This window comes from Theropithecus gelada, chromosome 16 (assembly GCF_003255815.1).
Source record: "Theropithecus gelada isolate Dixy chromosome 16, Tgel_1.0, whole genome shotgun sequence".
In the NCBI taxonomy this organism is placed as follows: domain Eukaryota; kingdom Metazoa; phylum Chordata; class Mammalia; order Primates; family Cercopithecidae; genus Theropithecus; species Theropithecus gelada.
In genome coordinates this window covers 37,267,104-37,289,851 of record NC_037684.1, presented here as the reverse complement: position 1 = coordinate 37,289,851, position 22,748 = coordinate 37,267,104, and the positions used below count along the sequence as shown (strand labels likewise).

Here is a 22,748-nt window from a genome sequence, read left to right as displayed (position 1 = left end):
AATAAGGACATTATGGCACAGAAAAGTAAGAGCAGGGACAGAGTCATCAAATGAGGATGCTGTAGAGCCTGGGGCTGGAGCAAGTGCTTGGGCTCAGCCAGATCTCAGGAAGACCTTTTGAAACCTGGACAGAGGTAGGGTCCATGGAGATCTCAGCCTAGTATCTCTGTCCCCTGAACACCTGACTTCAGGGCTCAGATTCTTAATTCAGAGAGACCTGATCTCCTCTTTTGGCCACCCTCCCACCAGCTCAGTTGCAGCCAGGATACCCCTTCTCTGTAGTTACTGGCTGTAATGCTGTTTCCCCTCAAGTCTTCCCTATTCTCTGACACACACTGACTTCCAGCCTCCCCAGGAGTCCATGGAACCTTCATCCAGACACTTTGAATCCCCAATATTGGATGTAGCATCCTCGTGGCAGGCAGACCCAAGCTGAGGATAATGAACTAGGAAAGGCAGGGGCAGAGGCCTTCCCATTCTTTCCCCAGTCTTGTTTCTAGAACACTAATTTCCCAAATATTCTCCTACAGTTCTCTCCTTCCTGTCCTCCCCATCCCCCATTGAGCCTGAAAAGGTGCTGTTTGTCCTATGCTCGCTCCCCAGGGCAACGGGCCAGGCAGCAGGTGTGTGTGTGTGTTGAATAAGGCCATCTCCAGAGCAGAGTGGCTGAGATGAGCTTTGTTTAAATATTAAAGAAGTCAATCATTAATCAAGCCTGGCTCAGTGCCCAGCAACCCACTGTCTCCATTTGGAAGGGCTTAGGCTGGGGCAGGGAGAGCCATGGGGCAGTTTGTGAGGCTACTTGCATCTTGACTGGTCAACAAAGAGCTTTTGGGGGCTGGATTATGTAGCCCAATGCAGGGCTGGCCCAAGGATTAGCAGAAAGATGTGCTGGTTGGTATAAAAGCACAGTGCTCATAACCTGGGCACTGGTGATTCGTAAAGGAATGTCCTGTTCTACTTGAGTACATTTTATGTACTGTGGACTGAAGCAGAGTCCTTTTTCTAACCAGAGCAGAAGTGGACTAAAGCAGAGTCCTTTTTCTAACCAGAGCAAAGATTCCTTGGGCACCGCAGCCCCATAACTGGGCTACTGAAGAAAACAAGGCTGTGTGCAGAACCAGTTCTGGGCATGACTTGGGGTGGGGGCTGGTTTGCAGGGACACAGCCATTGAGTCAATAAAACTTTAGGTCGTGAGCCACCAGGGGAAGGAGGTTGGCCTGAAACCCAGGACACACATAGAATCACATAGAGCCAGTTTTTTGTGCACACGGCCTCACATACATGAGTTTGCAAATACACAATTACAATGTCACGTGTACCCAGATCTGCCACAGCTGAACCCAACTATAATTGGGCACTATGCATGCAGGCTGTCCCCTCCTCTTCCCCCCAACTCTCTGGCTCAGCCTCCCTCCTCCTGCCCCCCAGCCTCACCAGTCTCACTGGTGTCTAGTCCCAGCTCCACCATTCAGCTCTTACCCACGGAGGCTTCCTGCTTTACTGTGTGAAAATCCAGATGGCCAGGCTGATTGAGCACAGCATCAGGACAAGGCAGAGGCCCAGCAGCATCCACTGTCTTTTAACAGTCTGGCAGGTTCCATGGCTCTGCCCAGGAAGTAGGCATTGGGCAGTGGGCTGAATATCTCAGTGTCTTGGGTCAGTGACTGTTTTTCCAGGGAGTGCAGCCTGCAGGCCAGCCCTAGCACCACCAGAGACATGACAAAGCCCAGGGCCAGCAGCACCCAGAACCCAAATTTAGCCTGGTTGGGGTCCAGCTTCAGATTCAGGAATGTCACTTTGTCTGTGTCTTTTTCTGTGAAAGACATGGGAGTATCATAGGGCAGGTGGAACTGGAGAGGGACCCCTGGGATCTCCTGTGGCTGTCAAAGGAGATCTGATTGGACTACATGCCCCTGCATGCGAGGGACCAGAGGCAAGATGCTGACCCTTTGCTCAGATGTCAGCCTGGCGGCCTAGCTGGACAGTGTGCAAGGAAGCAACTGAGCCAGGGGCTGGGGTGTGGGCGGTGGTCTTGGCTGAAGCTGCATCAGGCCTGGTACAGACAGGGTCCCACAGCAGCAGTGCTGTGCTGGTTCAAGCCAGGTCATGAATGAGCCAGGGGTTAAGGCTGGGTAGGGGTAGGTACTAGGATAGAGCAGGGTAAGGTGGAGCCTGGGGCTAGCCCAGAGCTGGAACCAGGGTCAGATTATCAAACCTTCAAAGGAACAGCTGAAGTCTGGCCAGCCTAGGATGTCCCCTTGCTGCATGTTGTCAGTCACCAGCCAGTTCAGTAGGGGTATGAAGTAGGTCATGAGGGCCTTTATACACACCTCAGACTCCCCAGTCAGCATCTTTAGGACCTCTGGCCATGGCTTGCTTGAGCCCAGCTTTAGAGCATCCCTGGGGGAGTGGATGCAGCTGTGAGGCTGTGTGGGGGCATCAGCTGGTACTGCTGAGGCCCCCAGTGCACCCAATCCTGGCCCCAGCGATTGGCCAGCCAGAACTTTCCCACAGAATTCGGCATAGTGGATACAATCACAAGTTTGAAAGAAGACTAATCTGGGTTTGAATCTCAGCTCTGCTATTTAGTAGCTGTGGGGCTTTGGGCAAGTAACCTTTCTGAGCCTGGGTTTCCATATCCATAAAATGGAGATGATAATGTTATCTACCTCGAAGGGCCATTGTGGTGATTAAATAAGCCCGGTGCTGGGAAGCGTAGCATGCAGGCAATACTTGTTAACTACTGATGATGATGATGATTACTAGTACTACTGGTAATACTGTGATGATTATTATTCTCCTGGACTCAAATAGGCATAAAGTCCTGAGACACTGTTACCCGTGAGGTGCTCGATGTCAGTAGATAGTGGCAGCTCTTCACCCCTTTCTGGTTTCGGGAGGGTTTGGGAGGATTAGAAACATCATGAGCGTGGGAGGTGCTCTGCACACCACCTGTAGTGCTGCACAAATGTCAGCTGTGTTTCACGGCACACCCAGTCTTTAGGGCAGGTGGTTGAGCTTTACGCTAGGTCCCTTGGGCTCACAGTGGGAGTATGAGGTGTGCTGAAGCCAGGGCTTCAGGCTTCTCCACTCCAGAGCCCCCAGCAGAGGCAGTGGTGGGCAGATATTGATCCTTCCCAACCTGTTGTTCCTTGATCCGACCAGGAGAGAGTTGGGACCCAGAGGCCCAGCGGTCACAATTTGGGGTCTAGACTAACAGGGCCCAGGCTTAAACCTGACCTAGCAGTGCTACTTATGGACTGCATAACCTTAGGCAGACAACTTAACCTCTCTCGGGCTCAGTTTCCTCATCAGTAAAATGGGCTCCATGAATACCTGCCCTCATTGTGATGAGGACTAAGTCCCACAATCATGAAGGAGGGTTTGTAGCTTCCAAACGCTTATGCACATCAGCTAATAAACAACTGGGAAATAATGAAGGGGGGAAACCAAAGGTCAGTGGGGCCAGAAACCACTGGCGAAGAAAAACCACAACTAACTCTAGGTAAGAGGTTCTGATGCTGGCTCCTGGGTAAGAGGAAGAACCTAGTAGGTGAAAAGCTTCAACCATTGAGAATCTACCCATTTGAAAACAGTCCTTCAGGCTGGGCGGGACAAGATGTTTGACCAAAGGCCAGCCAACAGCCCTTATGGACAGGACATGAGACCAGAGAGCAGCAGAGGTGACGACTGGATGCTGCCTGGAGCTTTCAACTCCAAAGTAACAACAACACATCCCATGGACAAGGTCAGGCCCACCACGGCTGGTGGGGTGAGGCTGGGGGACTTTGAGAACTTTGACCAGGTGCAATTCAACCCTCCATTCCCAACAGAACCAGCCCAGAGCCTGATTCAGGGCCATTACGTTTAGGAGGATGAATCAAAAGTAGCAAAACCAAGTTTTAAGATCAATTAGGCAAAAGAGCAGTCAAGAATCTTTCTCTTTTACCCCGCAAGCACTCGCATCTCCTCTCCCCTCCACAAACCATATTCTGCTCTGCTGCTATTTCATCATCTGCAAAGGTCATGACATCCTCCTTACTCAGAAACCTCTCCTCTGCCCATAGCTCAGAAAATGCTATGTGAAGTCCTAAGCCTGGATTCAGGGTTTTCCCTGACCAGGGGTCTGGCCAGGGACACACAGGGACTGGTGAGCAATGACAAGAGATGACTCACTGGCCACATGCTTTGGTGCCAAGTCAGACCCTGAGAGCCCTGGGCACCTTGAGTGGGGTGAGGGTGGGAAGTGGTGAAAATGACTGAGGTCAAACGTCCCACCAATCCAGTGGGATGAAAGAGGTGAGTTGATGTAAAGAAAACAGATATCTTAGCCAGATGTGGTGACTCATGCCTGTAATCCCAGCACTTTGGGAGGCTGTTCATCCCTCAAGGTGGGATGCCTTGAGGCCAGATGTTCGAGACCAGCCTGGCCAGCATGATGGAACCCCGTCTCCACTAAAAATACAAAAAATAGCCAGGCGTGGTGGTGTGTGCCTGTAATCCCAGCTGCTCTGGACACTGAGGCACGAGAATCACTTGATCCCAGGAGGCAGAGGTTGTAGTGAGCCAAGATCGTACCACTGCACTCCAGCCTGGGCAACAGAGACTGTCTCAAAAAAGAAAAGAAAAGAAGAAAAGAAAAGAAAAAAGAAAAGAAAAGAAAAGTAAGAAAAGAAAAAAAAGAAAAGAGATATCTGCTATTTTTTTCTCTTTCTTTTTCTTTTTTTTTTTTTTAGACGAGGTCTCACTCTGTCGCTGAGGGTGAACTGCAGTGGTGTGATCTCAGCTCACTGCAGCCTTGACCTCCGAGGCTTAAGCGATCCTCCCACCTCAGCCTCCTGAGTAGTTGGGACTACAGGTACGTGCCACTATGCCTGGCTAAATTGTGTTCACTTTTTGTAGATACAGGGTCTAACCATGTTGCCTGCTCTGGTCTCAAACTCCTGGGCTTGATGGATCCTCCCATCTTGGCTTTCCGAAGTTTTGGGGTTATAGGTGTGAGCCACCATGCCTGCTTTCTGCTATTTCTTGCACACTTGCATTTGAGGACAAAACTCCCTCCTTGGTTCCCTGGCATGACCTCCTAACCCTCTTTCTATGTTCACCAAAGCCCCTTTCTATTGCCTGGTATTATGAAATTTATTTGTTTATTTATTTTTTTGAGATGGAGTTTCGCTTTTGTCGCCCAGGCTGGAGTGCAGTGGCATGATCTCAGCTCACTGCAACCTCCGCCTCCCGTGTTCAAGCAATTCTCCTGCCTCAGCCTCCCAAGTAGCTGGGATTATAGGCGACCACCACCACTCTCAGCTAATTTTTTGTATTCGTAGTACAGACGGGGTTTTGCCATGTTGGGCAGGCTGATCTCGAACTCCTAACCTCAGGTGATCCGCCAGCCTCGGCCTCCCAAAGTGCTGGAATTACAGGTGTGAGCCACCGTGCCCGGCCATGAAATTTATTTATCCTGTGGTTCATCCTCCCCTGTTGGATGCAGAACAGCTGGTCAGTATGGAGACAAGTAAATGTTTACTGAAAGAATGAATGACAGGCAGCCAGAGATATGAATGCAAAGAGCAGAGAGGTGCCCTTATGTTCAACATGTTCAGAAAAGCTCAAGGCTGGGCAATCAGCTAGAATAAAGTCCAGAGACATGAAAGGATGGAAGACCAAATCTACTAGGGGGACAACAGTCATGCAAGGTGCAGCCCTCCCTAGAAGCAAAGCCCCGGGGATCAGTCCTGAAACTCCATCTGGCCTGGTGGTTAGAGATAAACTGCATGGTGGAATCAAAAATATGCTCATTAAATTTGCAAAGGATACTAAATTTGTGGCGGTGTTAATCCTCTAGGAGACAGGAATAAAGCTCAAGATGACCTTGACCAATTAGGGAAATGGACCTATTGAAATCTGTTGAAATTCAACAGGAAAATTATCAAGTCAATGGGTAAGCTCCACATCTCCAAGGTTGGGGTGCTGATCTTGGAACCAGTTAGACCTGGATCTAAGCTCACCAGGGACTGTATTCTTTGACTAATGGAGGCCAACAGGGTGAAAGATAATGTGTTCTGGAGTCAGTTATGGGTTCAAAGCATGACTTTGCTTCTTGCTAGATGAATGACACACAACGACACCACCTCTCTTGCCTTCAGTTTCATCATTTGTAAAAGGCAGATAATAATATCCACTTTGCAAAGTTAAGAGCTATTATTATAATATGAAACATTGTAAGAGTATTCATCAGAGAGCACCCCCTGTAGTAGTAAATGCTTCACATTTTCAGTTCAGTCCCCTACTCCTTTGGGGTTTGCTTTAGGACTAAAAACCACTGCCACGTAGGTAGGCATGGAAAGAATAAGCTAAACACCAAGTGCAGAGAAAAAGACTCAAGGGTCAAAGTGGACCACAGGCTGACCAGAAGCATGCCGAGAGACTACTGCGAAAGCATCCTGGATCAGCCTGGGAACTGGATTTGGGCACCTCCAAGAAGAGATGGGAGAAACAGACTGCACTCAAGGGTATGCCAAGTGCTGCTGAGAGGGTAGGTCAGCACCTTGTAAGGAAAGGATAAGGGAGATTCAGATGGAAGGCTGAAGCCTGAGGTAGAACCCCAATGCTGGCTTCCTGTCTGGGACAGTTTGGCTTACTGCCGTGTGTGTGCGTGCGTGCATGTGTGTGTGTGTTAGTGGGAGGGGCTAAACAGTGTCTTTTCTTTCTTTCTTTCCTTTTTATTTTTTTGAGATGGAGTTTCACTCTTGTTGCCCAGGCTGGAGTGCAATGGTGCAGTCTCGGCTCACTGCAACATCCACCTCCCAGGTTCAAGTGATTCTCCTGCCTTAGCCTCTCAAATAGCTGGGATTACAGGCGCCTGCCACCATGCCCAGCTAATTTTTGTATTTTTGGTAGAGACGGGGTTTCATCATGTTGGTCAGGCTGGTTTTGAACTCCTGACCTCAGGTGATCCACCTGCCTCGACTTCCCAAAGTGCCGGGATTACAGGTGTGAGCCACTGTGCCTAGCCTAAGCAGTGTCTCTGAACACAGAAGGCTACACAAGAGGAAATGGGCTCTGATTAATGTAGGAAAGACTGCAGTCTGACATGAGGAAGAACTTCCGCTAGAATATAAGCTTAATAAAGCTCTGCTCAAGGTGTCTAGTGTAGTTGGGGGTGGAGAGGGAGCCTGGAGCAGGACTTCCTTAAAGGGAGATGGGGGAGCCAAGAACAAATGAAGGAAGACGGCACTCACCCCAGGAGCTCCCCGGCAATCTTGGAGTTGTAGATGTCACACTGGTGCAGTGGACCCATGTGGCCTGAGGCTTTGCACAGTGTTTCATGGAACTGGAACTGGAGCACCAGACTGAGGAAGTATCTGGTTGAGAAACGTGAGGGCAGGCTAGGGAGTGGAGACCAGGAGTGGGAAACTCAGAGCCACTTGGGACCAGGCAGCTCTGACATGCAGTGGCCACAAGGGCCGCATGTCAGCAGTCACTGCCTAGGCAGAGGCTCCTTGGGCAGGGCCCAGCCTTGGGCTGACCCTAGAGTACTGGGGGGGCTCTCCTTCTCTAGCTTTCTGAACCAGCAGTCACCTCAACCCTTGCCCCACTCTGACCTGCCCTCCTCCAAGGGACAACAGGGATGGTCTAGAATATTCCCATCAGCTCTGCCCTCTGCACAGGACCTGATGCAAAAGCTCAAAGGATTCTAGGTCAGAGACCTCAGAAGGCTGTGCAACCCAACAGGAAGAGATGGGCAGGGGTGCAGGGTGACATTTGGACCTAGGGCCTTCCTGCAAATCCTCGCTCCAGTTCCCACGCCCCTCAACTCCTAGGACTGGCACTGCCAACAGGGCCCAGCCCTTTACCATATGTAGGGCACACCAGCAGAAATGTGGAACTTGGCACCTGGATCAAAGTCTTCCTCTGAGTGAGGAACAGGGGGCCATAAGCCCTGGTATTTTAACCTGGCAGGGAAAAGCTTGGTGGTGGTGTCTGGCAGGTTCTTGGAGCCTCTCTCTTTTCCTTCCTTCCTTCCTTCCTTCCTTCCTTCCTTCCTTCCTTCCTTCCTTCCTTCCTTCCTTCCTTCCTTCCTTCCTTCCTCCCTCCCTCCCTCCCTCCCTTCCTTCCTTCTTTCTTCTTTCTTCTCTCTTTTTTTTTTTTTCCAGAGTCTTGCCCTGTTGTGCAAGCTGAAGTGCAGTGGCGTGGTCTCGGCCCACTGCAACCTCACCCTCCTGGGTTCAAGCTATTCTCTTGTCTCAGCCTCCCAAGTAGCTGGGATTATAGGCGTGAGCCACTACACCTGGCCTGCCTTTTTCTTTTCAAAGCACCTGCATGTCTATCAAAATTGGACTTGGCAGGCTGAGGATACCTAATGCATTTTGATTGATTAAATAAATGAAAACACATGGGATTGGGAATCAGAGTAAAACAATAGCAGTTAACACTGACTGAGCACTTCCTCTATGCTCAGAACCACGTCCGGCTTTCCACATAGACTCACGCATGCACTCAACACCGTCCTGGTCTCTGGAGGAGGTACCAGTGGGGGAGCCGGGGAGGCAAGGCCCCTGCTTACATCCTAACAGTGGAGGACAGATTACAGACCAATAAACAAAGTCGTTTCATCTAGTAAGAAGTCTTGAGAAGAAAACAGAGAAACATCCCTGTAGGGCAGTACTACTATTATTCCCATTTTGCAGATGAGGAAACCAAGGTTTGGCGATCAGGGAATTGGCCGCAGGACACAGAGCTAATCACAGTTGCACCCTGATGACCTGAAGGTCTGGTTTTGCCCCTCTGAGCTGTGCGACTGTGGGAAAGTTGCTGATTGTCTCCGAGTCTTGTTGTAAAATGTCTATAAAATGGAAGGAAGTAGGCTGCGTGTTGTGGCTCACACCTGTAGTCCCAGCACTTTGGGAGGCTGATGTTGGAGGATTGTTTGAGCCCAGGAGTTTGAGACCAGCCTGAGCAACAAAGTGAGACCCTGTCCCTAAAAAAATACAAAAATGAGCCAGATGTGCTGGTGCGCATCTGCAGTCCCAGCTACTTGGGTGCTAAGGCAGGAGGATTGCTTGAGCCCAGGAGGTCAGGGCTGCAGTGAGCCATGATTGCTCCACTGCCCTCCAGCCTCGGCAACAAAGTGAGACCCTGTCTCAAACACAACCTTCATCATTGGCTCACTGGAGCCTCTGAACCATCTCCAAGGTCAACAGAGTGTCAGGAGCTTCCCTCCCAGTTGACAGGGCCTTATTCAAGGCCCAGGGAGTTGCCACCCCTCCTGCTTAACCCCTGGGTTCCATCAGCTAGGGTGGTGGGCAGGGCTGACAGAAGCCTCCTGTGGGTGCCTCAGATGGCCTATTAGGGTGACCTTAGAGAGGCACAAGGTCAAGACTCTGCCAAGCCCACAGGGGGGACCTGCTCCTGAAGTCAAGGGTGGGAGTAAGAGGACAAGGGGAGAGAGGAGCTCCCAGCTCTGCCACCTGTTGGTTTGCTGTGTGACCTTGGGCTGGTTTGTGACCTCCCATGAGCTTCAGCTGCTGCTTCTGTGAGCTGAGCATTTTGAAATGATCACAATGCAAGGTGGTTGTAAATGTTCAAATTCAACATAAAAGGCCGGGCACAGTGGCTCATGCCTGTAATCCCAGCACTTTGGGAGGCCTAGGCAGGCAGATCACTTGAGCCCAGGAGTTTAAACCTGGGCACCATGGCAAACCCCATCTCTAAAAAAAAAAATTACACAAAACTAGCTAGTGTGGTGGTGCACGCCTGTAGTCCCAGCTACTCAGGAGGCTGAGGAAGGAGGATTGATTGAGGCTGGGAGGTCAGGTCTGAAGTGAGCCGTGATCATGCCACTGTACTCCAGCTTGAGTGACAGAGCGAGGCCCTGTCTCAAAAAACAAACAAAAAAAGTAAGAGCCTGTTTCAGAGCCAGGAGCGCCCCCTGGCAACCCCAAATCACACTGTGACCAGCAGACTGAAGCTGGTCAGTCCAAGGCCTGGCAGATATGGAGAAGCCCTGGTCACAGGCATTTATTATCCCATCAAATGGCCAGGGGTCAGTGATGAGGTGTAACCTGGGGGTCCCTCACTCGAGAGTGATGCCTCCCAACTGCTGGTGGGTTCCCATGGCAGCTTGGGGAGTGTTAAGCCCAAGGCAGGCATGTGTGCATTTTAGGGGCCTGCCTATCTCCCATGGGGAGTCTTTCCCCAGAAAGGAAAGTGCTCAGGCCCCCGCACACCCCATTGCCTGGCACCAGGAAGGGAGGGAGGTGTGGGAGGGCCTGCCTGGTGGTTAATGTTCTGTGATTGGAGAAGCCCAGTTGCAATCATTTTGTAAGCTTCCCAGCCACCCAGAGAGCAAGTGGGGTCAAACACCAGGGTCCATTTTTCCCAGATAAGGAGACTGAAGCCTAGAAAGGCTAAGAGACCTGCTCAGTGCCTGCGTGGAAGATTATAGAGAGGTTCTTGTGCTGCAGAAAGTCCTGGAAATGGCCCATCTGGTGGAAAATAGTAACAAACCCACCTGAGGTTCCACCACTCCTGATTGTAGATGTCTTTCCGAATGCTGCCGTCAAAGACCTTCCAGTGAAACAGGTCCATCAGGTAGCCGAAGGGGATGAAGGCAATCTTCTCCAGGGCAATTCGCATCAGGAAATTGACTTCATCCTCTGGGAAGAGGGTGAGGGCAGTCAAGAGGCGACCCCTGGGATCTTCCCGTAGCTTTGCCTGAGAGCCCTGACCCCATCGAGCCCTAGTGGCGGCCCCAGGCTTGGGCCCTTGGTCCTCATCACCTGAGTCCTGGTGCTTGAGGCTGAGCAGGCCTATGTTGAGCAGGTGCTTGTGGGAGGAGGCCGAGAGGGTGATCACAGACCCCACAGCCTCTTCAAAGGCTGAGTTGGCACCTTCACAGAAGATGATGGAAAGGTTCTTGTACTGCAGAAAGTACTGGATACGGCCCATCTTGTGGAAGAAGGAGAGCAGGTCTTCTATGGTCACTTCCGTGCACTTCTTTATTATACAAGCAAAGGGCATGGGTTAAGGAGCATGGAGAAAGGGAGTTTTCCCATTCAGACTCCTCGAGGGATTGTGTGGTCAGGTAGGAGCCCAGACAGGGCTCTGCAGTTGTTTTTTTTTGTTTGTTTGTTTGTTTGTTTGTTTTTGAGACAGAGTTTTACTCTGTCCCCCAGGTTGGAGTGCAATGGTGCCATCTCAGCTCACTGCAGCCTCTGGCTCCCAGGTTCCAGTGATTCTCCTGCCTCAGCCTCCTGGGTAGCTGGGATTACAGGCACACGCCACCACACCTGGCTAATTTTTGTATTTTTAGTAGAGACAGGGTTTCACCATGTTGGCCAGGCTGGTCTCGAACTCCTGACTTCACGTGATCCACTGCCTTGGCCTCCCAAAGTGCTAGGATTATAGGCGTGAGCCACCACGTCTGGCTGGCAATTGTTCTTTCTCAGTCTAGGCCCCATATCCAACTAGCAACCAAGCCCTTTGCTCTCACGCCACCTTTCCTTCTGTGTTTCTCGCTTGCCTTTCCCCCTCCCCTGCCCCGGCTCTCCCCCGCCCACACCTAAGACAAGCAGAGAGGGGAGAGGAGAGGGCCAGGTGTGTGGTACCTCCGTGAGCCCCCGAAGTCATCGTCAAGGTAGAAGTTCCAGGCAGAGGTGACACTCCACCTCTTGCCCATCAGTTGGCCTCGTCAGCATCAACTTTTTCCAGAAACTGGGTGGGGCAGGCAGTAGCCCCAGGGAGGTGAAGAATTTCTCAGAGTCTTCAAACATTTTCTCTGATTTCCAGTGCTGGGGGAGAAGAGGGGATGTGTAGGGCGCTGCCTTGTTTGCCCAAAGATGATGATGGGGAGGGGCAGGGACAGACAGGCCAAGCACTCACCTGGCCTTTCATGATCTTTGTGACATCTTCAGGGATCTTCTTCGGGAAGGGCAGGACCAGGTCTAAGATGTTGACCGAGGACTGTGCCCACATGTTCCCTGGAAGAAGAGGAGAGGGGCTAAGGGGAGGCTGGAGACAGTCTCTGCCTTTATCTGGCACTCACCTCGGCCACCAGCAAGGCCTTTACCCCGGAGGTGGGCAGGGATGGGCCCCCTCAGGTCGATGAGCTCGGGCCCATAGTGGCGGTGGAGGGTCCGGTGCATGTAGGCTGTAGGTTCAGCTAGAGTGGCCGCAGCTCCTAGAAGAACCGCTCCAGGTCTTGCTTCAGGGTGTCCGACTCATACTTGGAGCGCCACAAGGCTCCCATGTCTTTGTAACCTAGGACAGGAGAGAGGACTCACTAGGAGCTCACCATCTCACCCTTTACCCCTGGCCTAGCTGACAAGAGACCCAGACACCTTCTAGGGAAGCCACTCAACCTCGCTGACCCTCTGGGTCTTCTTTGGCAAAACGGGGAGAATACCTGCCCATTTTGGAAAGGCACTGAGCAAAGTTCACGATCCGAGCTCCCCACCATGCCTGCAAGGCCCTGAGTCCCCTCTCATCCCACCTCATCCTTAGCCCTGCGGCCACCTGGGCTTCTTTCAGGTCTTCCAGAGCACCAGCTCCTCCTGCTGCGGAGCGTCTGCCTAGGATGCTCTTCTTTCACATCTTGCTCCCCCTCTTTTGCCCATCTTTCAGGTCTTGGATAAATGTCAGAGGCCTTCCCTGACCACTTATCTGCAGCAGCCTCTTCTCATTCTCTTTCTTAGCAGCCCCTTCCTATTCTGCAACACCCCAGGTGGTAGTGAGAGACCGGTATTTACTGAATATGGTCTGCCTCCCCGCAGGACCGTAGGTGCATGAGAACAGGCACCTGCCTTTTCACCTGTGTGTCCTCAGAACCTCCCCAGCACCTAGCACATAGGTGCTCTATGAATATTTGGAGAGCCCAGCTGCAGGGCTCATAGGTCCTGCCTCCAGGGCCCTATGGCCGCCTTCATCCTGGGAAAGCTCAGCTTTGCCCCTTCCTTGCCATCGCTCTGAGTCCCGTGGTGTCCTGTCTGCTCACCATTGAGCTGTGCAACCTTGTTGCTGAGCTCCACGTAGTGCTCGAAGGTGGTGCGGATCTGGCGGCCCATGGCATCCCGCCAGCCCTGCCAGGCCCACAGCAGCTCCTCTTTGTTCCTGGAGGTGGCCATGACTTCTTCGAGTTCTATGCCCAGAAAAGGAGCCATGGGGGACCCACTCCCACCTGCCTCTGCCCTCACCCTCCTGGCAATAAAGGAGGGTGGTTGAGGACTGGGAGGGGCCCCCGGAAGGGACTGAGTGCTGGAGATTCTGTGGTTGGGTGGGACAGGGCTTGGGTGTTCACCAGGCTCCAGGGACAGGCAGGGCCTCTCATTCAGGCACACCTGGGCCATACTGTATGTCATCTCCATGTCGGCCAGAAGCTCGTTATACTGGGGGAACAGGTGTTACCCAGGGTAGGCCAGTGCCCCTGGGCCTGCCCTCAGTGCTCGCCCTCAGCCAGGAGAGATCGGCACCCCCACCTCTACTCCTCTCCTTCTCCAGAAGAAGTTCTGATCTTGCCTCTCCTCCACCCCCTGCCTCCCTCCTGCCCCAGACACTCTGGCTGCCCCACCAGACCCCTGGGGCCAGGGAGCATGTGCCCAAAGGCCTGGGGGCTCCATCCATTACCTCCCGCAGCTCGTCCTTGGGCAGGGCCGCCTTGTCTATGTTCTGCAGCTTTCTCAGCATGCGATTCAAATCCTGGTTCTGGAACTGGGCGACCTTAAACAGGCAGGCCCGGGTGCCAAAGTAAATCATGAACTGGGACCTCTCCATGTCCTTGTGCAGCTGCAAAGAGGGCCAGCAAGGTTGGGGGACAGGGGAAGGGTCCCACTTGACCTCCAGGGCCATGGCACCCTAACTGACTCCCTAATCCCATTGGCTTAGGGAACAAGATTTGCTAAGAGGGAGAGGGCAGAAACCTGGGTCCCTAAAAGCAAGGAGGTGAGATTTACAAAGGACAAGAAGCAAGAGATTCTTGACTGGAGAAAGTTTAGGGCTTCCAGGAGGCCCAGAACTTGCAGCCCACTTTGATATGTACACTGGGGCTTCCCTAGTTCCTCTTGCTTGGGATGGGGGCAGGAAGTGTGGTGCCCCATGGTCCCAAATCCCTGAAAAGAGCAAAGAGAGGAGAGGCTGGGGTGGAGATGACACCATACCATCTCCTCCTGATTTTTCCTGGTGATGTTGGTGACATAGTGCCAAGTGGCCTCCATTAACTGGTTCAACACAACTTTAGCTGTTTGGTCATAAAACTGCAGGAAGATCTTGGTCTTAGTCTCATTGTAGAAGTCATCTGCAGGGAAGGATATGGGCACCATGTGCTGGGAAGGTCCTGTCCCCACCCAGTCCCCTTCTCTGGTCCCATGCTTCTTGGGGTCTCAGCCACACCTAAACTATGTTCATCCTTGATCCAGAGGCAAGGCAACAGCTGCCCGTAACAGAGGAGCACAAGTAGGGAAGGTCCAGGGCGAATCTGTCTGCACCCATGACCAAGAAAACAGCAGAGCTGGATAAGGCTATGGGCCAATCACAAGCCAGCTCCATATTGTGACATCAAGGGCCAGAGGCTCAGCCACAGAATGTTAGAACTGGAAAGGCCTGTCCACCTCCTGGTCCAACTGTCCCCATTTTACAGGTGGGGAGACTGAGGTCCAGAAAGTCAAGCCAAGTGATCTGGCTCATGTGGTTAGCTAATGGCAGAGCCAGAAGGAGGAACCGGGGTCTTGACTTTTAGGCCAGAACTTGTTCGGCTCTCCTTGGTCACTTTTCCCTGGGGCTGGAGCCACCCTTGGGTTATGGCCAGGGATTGATGAGGCCCTCCCTCCATAGGCTGGGACCACTTCTGAGCAGGTGGATGGGATGATGGACGGACGGACGGGTGGGTGGGTGGATGGATGGATGGATGGATGGGTGGGTGGGTGGGTGGATGGATGGATGGGTGGGTGGGTGGATGGATGGATGGATGGATAGATGGGTGGATGGACGGATGGATGGATAGGTGGATGGACGGATGGATGGATGGATGGATGGACGGATGGGTGGATGGGTGGATGGATGGATGGGTGGATGGGTGGATGGACGGATGGACGGATGGGTGGATGGATGGATGGATGATGGATGGATGGATGGATGGGTGGATGGATGGATGGATGGGTGGGTGGGTGGGGGGATGGATGGACGGACGGACGGACGGACGGACGGACGGGTGGATGGATGGATGGACAGATGGGTGGATGGATGGATGGATGGATGGATGGATGGATGGATGGATGGATGGATGGGTGGATGGATGGATGGATGGATGGGTGGATGGATGGATGGACGGACGGACGGATGGACGGATGGATGGACGGACGGACGGATGGACGGACGGACGGATGGATGGGTGGGTGGGTGGATGGATGGATGGATGGATGGATGGATGAGTGGGTGCATGGATGGACGGACGGATGGATGGATGGGTGGATGGATGGATGGATGGATGGATGGATGGATGGATGGATGGATGGATGGATGGATGGATGGATAGGTGGATGGATGGATGGACGGACGGACGGATGGACGGATGGATGGACGGACGGACGGATGGACGGACGGACGGATGGGTGGGTGGGTGGATGGATGGATGGATGGATGGATGGATAGGTGGATGGATGGATGGACGGACGGACGGATGGACGGATGGATGGACGGACGGACGGATGGACGGACGGACGGATGGATGGGTGGGTGGGTGGATGGATGGATGGATGGATGGATGGATGGATGGATGGATGGGTGGATGGATGGATGGATGGATAGGTGGATGGATGGATGGACGGACGGACGGATGGACGGATGGATGGACGGACAGACGGATGGACGGACGGACGGATGGATGGGTGGGTGGGTGGATGGATGGATGGATGGATGGATGGATGAGTGGGTGCATGGATGGACGGACGGATGGATGGATGGGTGGATGGATGGATGGATGGATGGATGGATGGATGGATGGGTGGATGGGTGGGTGGGTGGGTGGGTGGATGGATGGATGGATGGGTGGGTGGGTGGGTGGATGGATGGATGGATGGGTGGGTGGGTGGATGGATGGATAGATGGAGTTAATATATCTGGGTCTCTGGAAGCCAGGTTGTCTTTCCAGGTTCTTCTAACTTGACCTCTTATGTTCACATGTTCAGGCTTTTTCTCTCTTATAGGCTGTGCAATCATCATCAGGGCTGTGCAGGGCCCTCCCCATCACACCTGTTTCTCCAGGGAGACCCTAATATTATGAGTTTGCAATCAGGAGAGGGCACACGAGGCAGGGACTGGGTTGGGTGTGGAGAGGCGAGGCTGGCACCTTCCATCCAGGGTGCATGCCCATGAGTACCTGAGCCTGATCTGAAAACCAGCTGGCAAGACACCAGCTCTCTGTAAGCCTGTGGTTACCCCCAGTACTCTTGCACTGAGGTCTATGGAGGCCAGCTCCATCTGTCTCACCTTGGGTTTCTCCTCAGACTCACTTCCCTCCACACTCAGAATCCCTGTACCCTGTGTTGCCTTCCATCACTCTCAGCCCACAAAAGCTCACAAGTTCAAAAAGGCCCCACCTCTACACATGGGCTGATACCACGACTACAGAAACTGACCAAATAACCCCCAAAATATGATCCATTATGGGTAAAATATATTTATAACATGAGGAAAGGAAGAAAAGGATAGTGACACTTCTGGTTAAGCTAATCGACTGAGCTCACAGAGAAGTCTCCCTTCCTGCTTCAAGCATATAGACATGTATTAGTCCATTCTCACATTGCTATAGAGAACTACCTGAGACTGGGTAATTTATAAAGAAAAGAGGTTTAATTGACTCTACAGTTCCACAGGCTGTACAGGAAGCATGGCTGGGGAAGCCTCAGGAAACTTACAATCATGGTGGGAGACGAAAGGGAAGCAGGCACATCTTCACATGGTGGCAGGAGAGAGAGAGAAGGGGGAGGTGCTACACACTTTTAAACAACTAGATCTTGAGAACTCAGTCACTATCACGAGAACGACAAAGGCGAAGTCTGCCTCCATGATTCAACACGCCCACCTCTCCTCCAACACAGGGGAGGTCAGGGTGCATCCATCCAGAGAGCTGCAGCATTGGTGTGGGGGGATAGCTGATCCCAATGAAAATGACGTCTTTGCCCCTGCAAGCGTCAGGTGCATGCATGGGATTGTGCAGAAGGCTGTTTCAACTGAAGATGGCTGATAGGTCCAGTTTACCAGGTATAAGAGAAAATCCAGTTTCAGGAGGGATAATAATAATTACCAACCCTCACTGAGCACTTTCTAGGTGCTAGGGACCATTTGGGGGCTTTCAACATATGAATCCTCACAACAAACCCATGAGGTAAGTACTGTGATCAACACTCCCATTTTATAGATGAGGAAACAGGGGCACAGAAAGGTTGAGGAATTTGCTCTTAGTCACACAGCCAGCAAATGGTGGAAATGGGACTCAAATTCTTATGGTTGGTTCCAGAGCTTGTGCTAAACTGCAGACACAATGAATGAAGCAGACTGCAACGGAGGAAGGACAAGTCTCAGAGCAATCCAAAAGGGACTTAAAATGCACATCTTTATGCCATATATAAAAATTAACTCAAAAATGGGTCACAGCTTATTTTCTTTTTTCAGTTTAAAAGAGTACATTTAAGGCTGGGTGCAGTGGCTCATGCCTGTAATCCCAGCACTTTGGGAGGTTGAGGCGGGTGGATCACCTGAGGTCAGGAGTTCAAGACCAGCCTGACCAACATGGTGAAACCCTGTCTCTACTAAAAATACAAAAATTAGCCAGGCATGGTGGCACATGCCTGTAATCCCAGCTACTCGGGAGGCTGAGGCTGGAGAACCACTTCAACCCGGGAGGCAGAGGTTGCAGTGAGCCAAGATCACACCACTACACTCCAACCTGGGTGACAGAATGAGACTCTGTCTCAAAAAATAAATAAATAAAATAAAAATAATAAAACAGTACATTTAACACCTTATCTTGGACAACGTGACAGTCATGAGATCTTTGTGTAGGAGAAGAAAGAGGGAACAAAAAAACGAAGTCTACAAAATTCTTAGAACATAGGGGAAAGTTTCATGACATTGGATTTGGCAATGATTGCTTGGATATGACACCAAAAGCAACGGCAACAAAAGAAAAAATAAGCAAATTGAACCTCATCAAAATTTTAAACTTTTGCATCTCAAAAGATGCTATAACAGAGCAAAAAGGCAACCCATGGAATGGGAGAAAATATCTGTTACTCACAGATCTGCTAAGGAATTAATATCCAGAACATATAAAGAACTCCTCAAACTCAACATTCAAAGATGGGCAAAGGGCTAGGCATGGTGGCTCACACCTGTAATCCCAGTACTTTGGAAGGCCGAGGTGGGTGGATCACCTGAGGTGAGGAGTTCGAGACCAGCCTGACCAATATGGTGAAACCCTGTCTCTACTAAAAAAATACAAAAATTAGACAGGCATGGTGATGGGCGCCTATAGTCCCAGCTACTCAGGAGGCTGAGACAGGAGAATTGCTTGAACCCAGGAGGTGGAGGTTGCAGTGAGCCAAGATCGGAGGTTGCAGTGAGCCAAGATCGCACTACTGCATTCCAGCCTGTGTGACAAAGTGAGACTCCATCTAAAAACAAACAAACAAACAACAACAGCAGCAAAACAAAGATGGGCAAAGGACTTGGGTAGACATCTCTCTAAAGAAAATACACGAGTTGCTCATTAGCACAGGAAAAGATGCTCAATATCACTAATTATTAGGGAAAGGCAAATCAAAGCCACCCATTAGGGTGGCTGTTATCAAAAAAACAGAAAACAAGAGTCGGTCAACATGTGGAGAAATTGGAAACCTTGCGCATTGTTGGGGGTAATGGGAAATGGCAGAGCCGCTGTGGAAAACAGTCTGGTGGTTCCTTAAAAAAAAATAAACATTGAATTACCATATGATCTAGCAATTCTCCTGGGTATATACACAATAGAACTGAAAGCCGGGACTCAAACAAATATTTGTACACAGTGTTCTGTCAACCTGAAATAATAAAACAAGATCAGAATCCAGTTTAACAGGTTTATTCGAACGTGAAGCTGAGGATGGCCCTTCTCACTGGCTCCAAAGAAATGGCGTCCGTGCTCTGAAGTTGAGAAGTTTAAGGTCTTACTTTATAGTCAGAAAACTAAGAAATTAGGTAGAATCACAACATTTCCCATATAAGTTTGGTTTATGAGTTACAGCAATTTGATTAATAATAGCTTATTTTCTTTTTTTCAATTTAAAAGAGTACACTTAACACATCTTGGACAGTGTGACAGTCCTGAGGTCTTTGAGTAGGAGAAGGAAGAGGAAAGTTAATCTATAATGAAGTTCAACAGAAAAGAGGAAAGGAAACTTCTGTGGCACCCTTCAGTCTTTTATAACATTTTACAAAAAAATGCAGCTAAGAGGAAAAGGAGTAATCCATAATTAGGGAAACAAAGTTCACAGCTGCCTGTAAGTGACTCAGGTCCCACAATTACCTTCCTTCAAGGCTCAGAATAATTTAAAGTTTTAACAGCTTTGATTTTGAATTACCTTTTTTACAGTTCATAGTAACATTATTCACCATAGCCAAAAGGTGGAAACCCATTCGTTCATGGATGAATGAACGGATAAACAAAATGTGGTATATACATGTAATGGAATATTACTCAGCCTTAAGAGGGAAGGAAATTCTAACACATCCTATAGCATGGATAAACACTGAAAACATTATGCTGAGACAAGCCAGAGACAAAACAAATACTGTATGATTTTATGTTTCATGGGTACAGAGGCTGGGTACTGTGGCTCATACCTGTAATCCCAGCACTTTGGGAGGCCAAGGCAGGTGGATCACTTTAGCCCAGGAGCTCAAGACAAGCCTGGACAACATAAGGAGACCCCATCCCTACTAAAAAAAAGAATTTTTTTTTCTTTTTTGAGACAGAGCCTTGCTCTGTCGCCCAGTCTGGAGTATAATGGGATGATCCCGGCTCACTGCAACCTCTGCCTCCCTGGTGCAAGTGATTCTCCTGCCTCAGTCTCCCAAGTGGCTGGGATTACAGGTGACCCCCACCATGCCCAGCTAATTCTTGTATTTTTAGCAGAGATGAGGTTTTGCCATTGTTGGCCAGGCTGGTCTTGAACTCCTGACCTCAAGTGATCCTATCACCTTGGTCTCCCAAGTGCTAGGATTACAGGCATGAGCCACCGTGCTTGTCCTCTACTAAAAACTTTAAAAAAAAGTATCTGAATGTGGTGGTGCATGCCTGTGCTCCCAGCTACTGAGGAGGTTAAGGTGGGAGGATTGCTTGAACCCAGGAGGTCGAGGCTGCAGTGAGTCTGGACAACAGAGTAAGCACCTTTTTTGGGGGCACCTTGTCACACACACACAAATGAAACTGTTCTGGAGATGGATGGTGGTGATGGCTGCAATCAACAATGTGAATGTACTTAGTGCCACCGAATTGTACACTTAAAAATGGTTAAGATGGTAAGTTTACATTATGTATATTTTGACACAATTTAAAAAAAACAGGTTTTTAAAGTGATTCAAAGAACAGAATCTGTGAGGCAAAAATAGGCTTTTATGAAAACACAGGAGGTTTGAAAGAAGCAGGGATGCTAAAAAGAAAAATATAGGGACTAAATTGGAACAACAAAACTCGACAGCCAGATTAAACAGTAGGCTAAACATCAGAAGCACTGGGCCTTGAGGACACAGGTGGGGAATTGTCAGGCACACAGGACAGGAAATGGGGTGAGCGCTATGAGCAAGAGTTACGAGACAGAGGGCAAGACAGAAAGCCCCAGGCAGGGTTTCATGGGGGTCCTCAAAGGAGAGGGGAGAGGATGAGGGAGAGGTGACATGGGGAGAGAGGATGAGGGAGAGGATGAAGAGAGGTGACACAGGGAGACGGCTGAGTACTCCCGGAAACTGAGGCAAGCTGTGGGCCCCAGTGGACGAGCTCCGTGTGCTCCCAGTAAGAAGACAGTTGACTGACCGTGCAAGGATGTGTAGTGGGGAAGTTCCTGGAAAGCAGCTGGGAGATGGGAGTTTTCAGTCCAGCTCTATCACCCGATTGCCCCGGTTCCTCTTCCTGTCTCAAATAAGGGGGCTGATCTGGACTTGGCTGATCTGGGGATGTTATGAAGCTAGCTTTTTCAGGAGCTGATGCATTCATTATAAAGAGAGGACACTCTGTACTAGGACTTTGTACATCATCTCATTTCGTCTTCATGGCAACCCTGAGAGGGTGGATAAGAGCCATAAGAAAGAAAATGCAGACTGCAAAAACGAACTGCCCGAGGTCACACAGGTGGTAAGTGCAGAGGTGGGGTTAGCCACTTTTTCACTTATGTTTAAAGACAGGGTGGGTGGGAAGGGGGTTGGGCAGATGGAGGAATGTGGAGGGTCGGGAGGGGTGTGGATTTGAGAGAAACTGGCAGCCACCACCTGTGGCCAGTGTAGGTAAGAGCTGGTCACCCAAGGGCGGCATTGGCAGCCACAGCACGGAGATGAGCTCAGCCTTCAGGGCCACTGGTAGAAAACACTGGGTTGTCCCCTCTTCCTGCTGTTACTGCCTTGTCTTCCTCTGCTACCTTCCAGGTATCCCCTGCCTGTCTCCACTCACCCAAGGAGGCAGAGGCAGGCATCTAAAGAATGATACTATCAGGGCCCGGCGCGGTGGCTCACGCCTGTAATCCTAGCACTTTGGGAGGCCGAGGCAGGTGGACTGCCTGAGCTCAGGAGTTCAAGACCAGCCTGGGCAACATGGTGAAACCCCATCTCTACTAAAATACAAAAGACATTAGCCAGGCATGGCGGCGTGCTCCCGTAGTAGTAGCCCAGCTACTTGGGAGGCTGAGGCAGGAGAATTGCTTGAACTCAGGAGGTGGAGGTTGCAGTGAGCCGAGATCGTGCCACTGCACTCCAACACTCCAGCCTAGGTGACAGAGCAAGATTCTGTCTCAAAAAAAAAAAAAAAAAGGTACTATCTCAAAAAGCCCAGAGGGTAAGCCTAGTCAGGCCAATGCAGTGGGGAGTTTCTCTTCCCCCAGCTGCAGTACAGTCCTTTGGGTGCTGAAAGCTGGTGACCTCACATTGTCCACAAGCTCTGACAGGCAGCATGAACCTCTGTGGTTCATAAAAATAGGAAAGGGGGGCCAGGCGTGGGCTTGTGGCTGTAATTCCAGCACTTTGGGAGGCCAAGGCGGGTGGATCACCTGAGGTCAGGAATTCGAGACCAGCCTGGCCAACATGATTAAACCCCATCTCTACTAAAAACACAAAAAATTAGCCAAGCGTGGTGGCGGGCGCCTGTAATCCCAGCTACTCAGGAGGTTGAGGCGGGACAATCGCTTGAACCCAGGAAGTGGAGGTTACAATGAGCTGAGATCATACCACTGCACTCCAGCCTGGGCAACAAGAGCAAGACTCCGTCTTAAAAAAAAAAAAAAAAAAAAAGGAAAGGGGGTTATGTGATGATGACCTTTGGTAAACAAAGAGCTTTCAAAATATAGGCTGGGAAAAAGGGGGATAAGTCAAGAAGTCTTCAGTGGTAGATGGCTTGGAACTATTTAGAGGACATGTTTATAAATTCCATTGTCCTACGTAATCATAAACTTCCACCCTCTTTCAATCCTAAAATACCTCAGCCCCACATCCTGCTTTACAGAACGGGCCTGAA

At 50.7% G+C, this 22,748-nt stretch overlaps 1 pseudogene; it reads right to left on the bottom strand.

Annotated features, from left to right (window-relative positions):
- Positions 1–1,453: 1,453 nt before the first annotated feature.
- On the bottom strand, positions 1,454–14,319 carry LOC112610134 (annotated as a pseudogene).
- Positions 14,320–22,748: the final 8,429 nt, after the last annotated feature.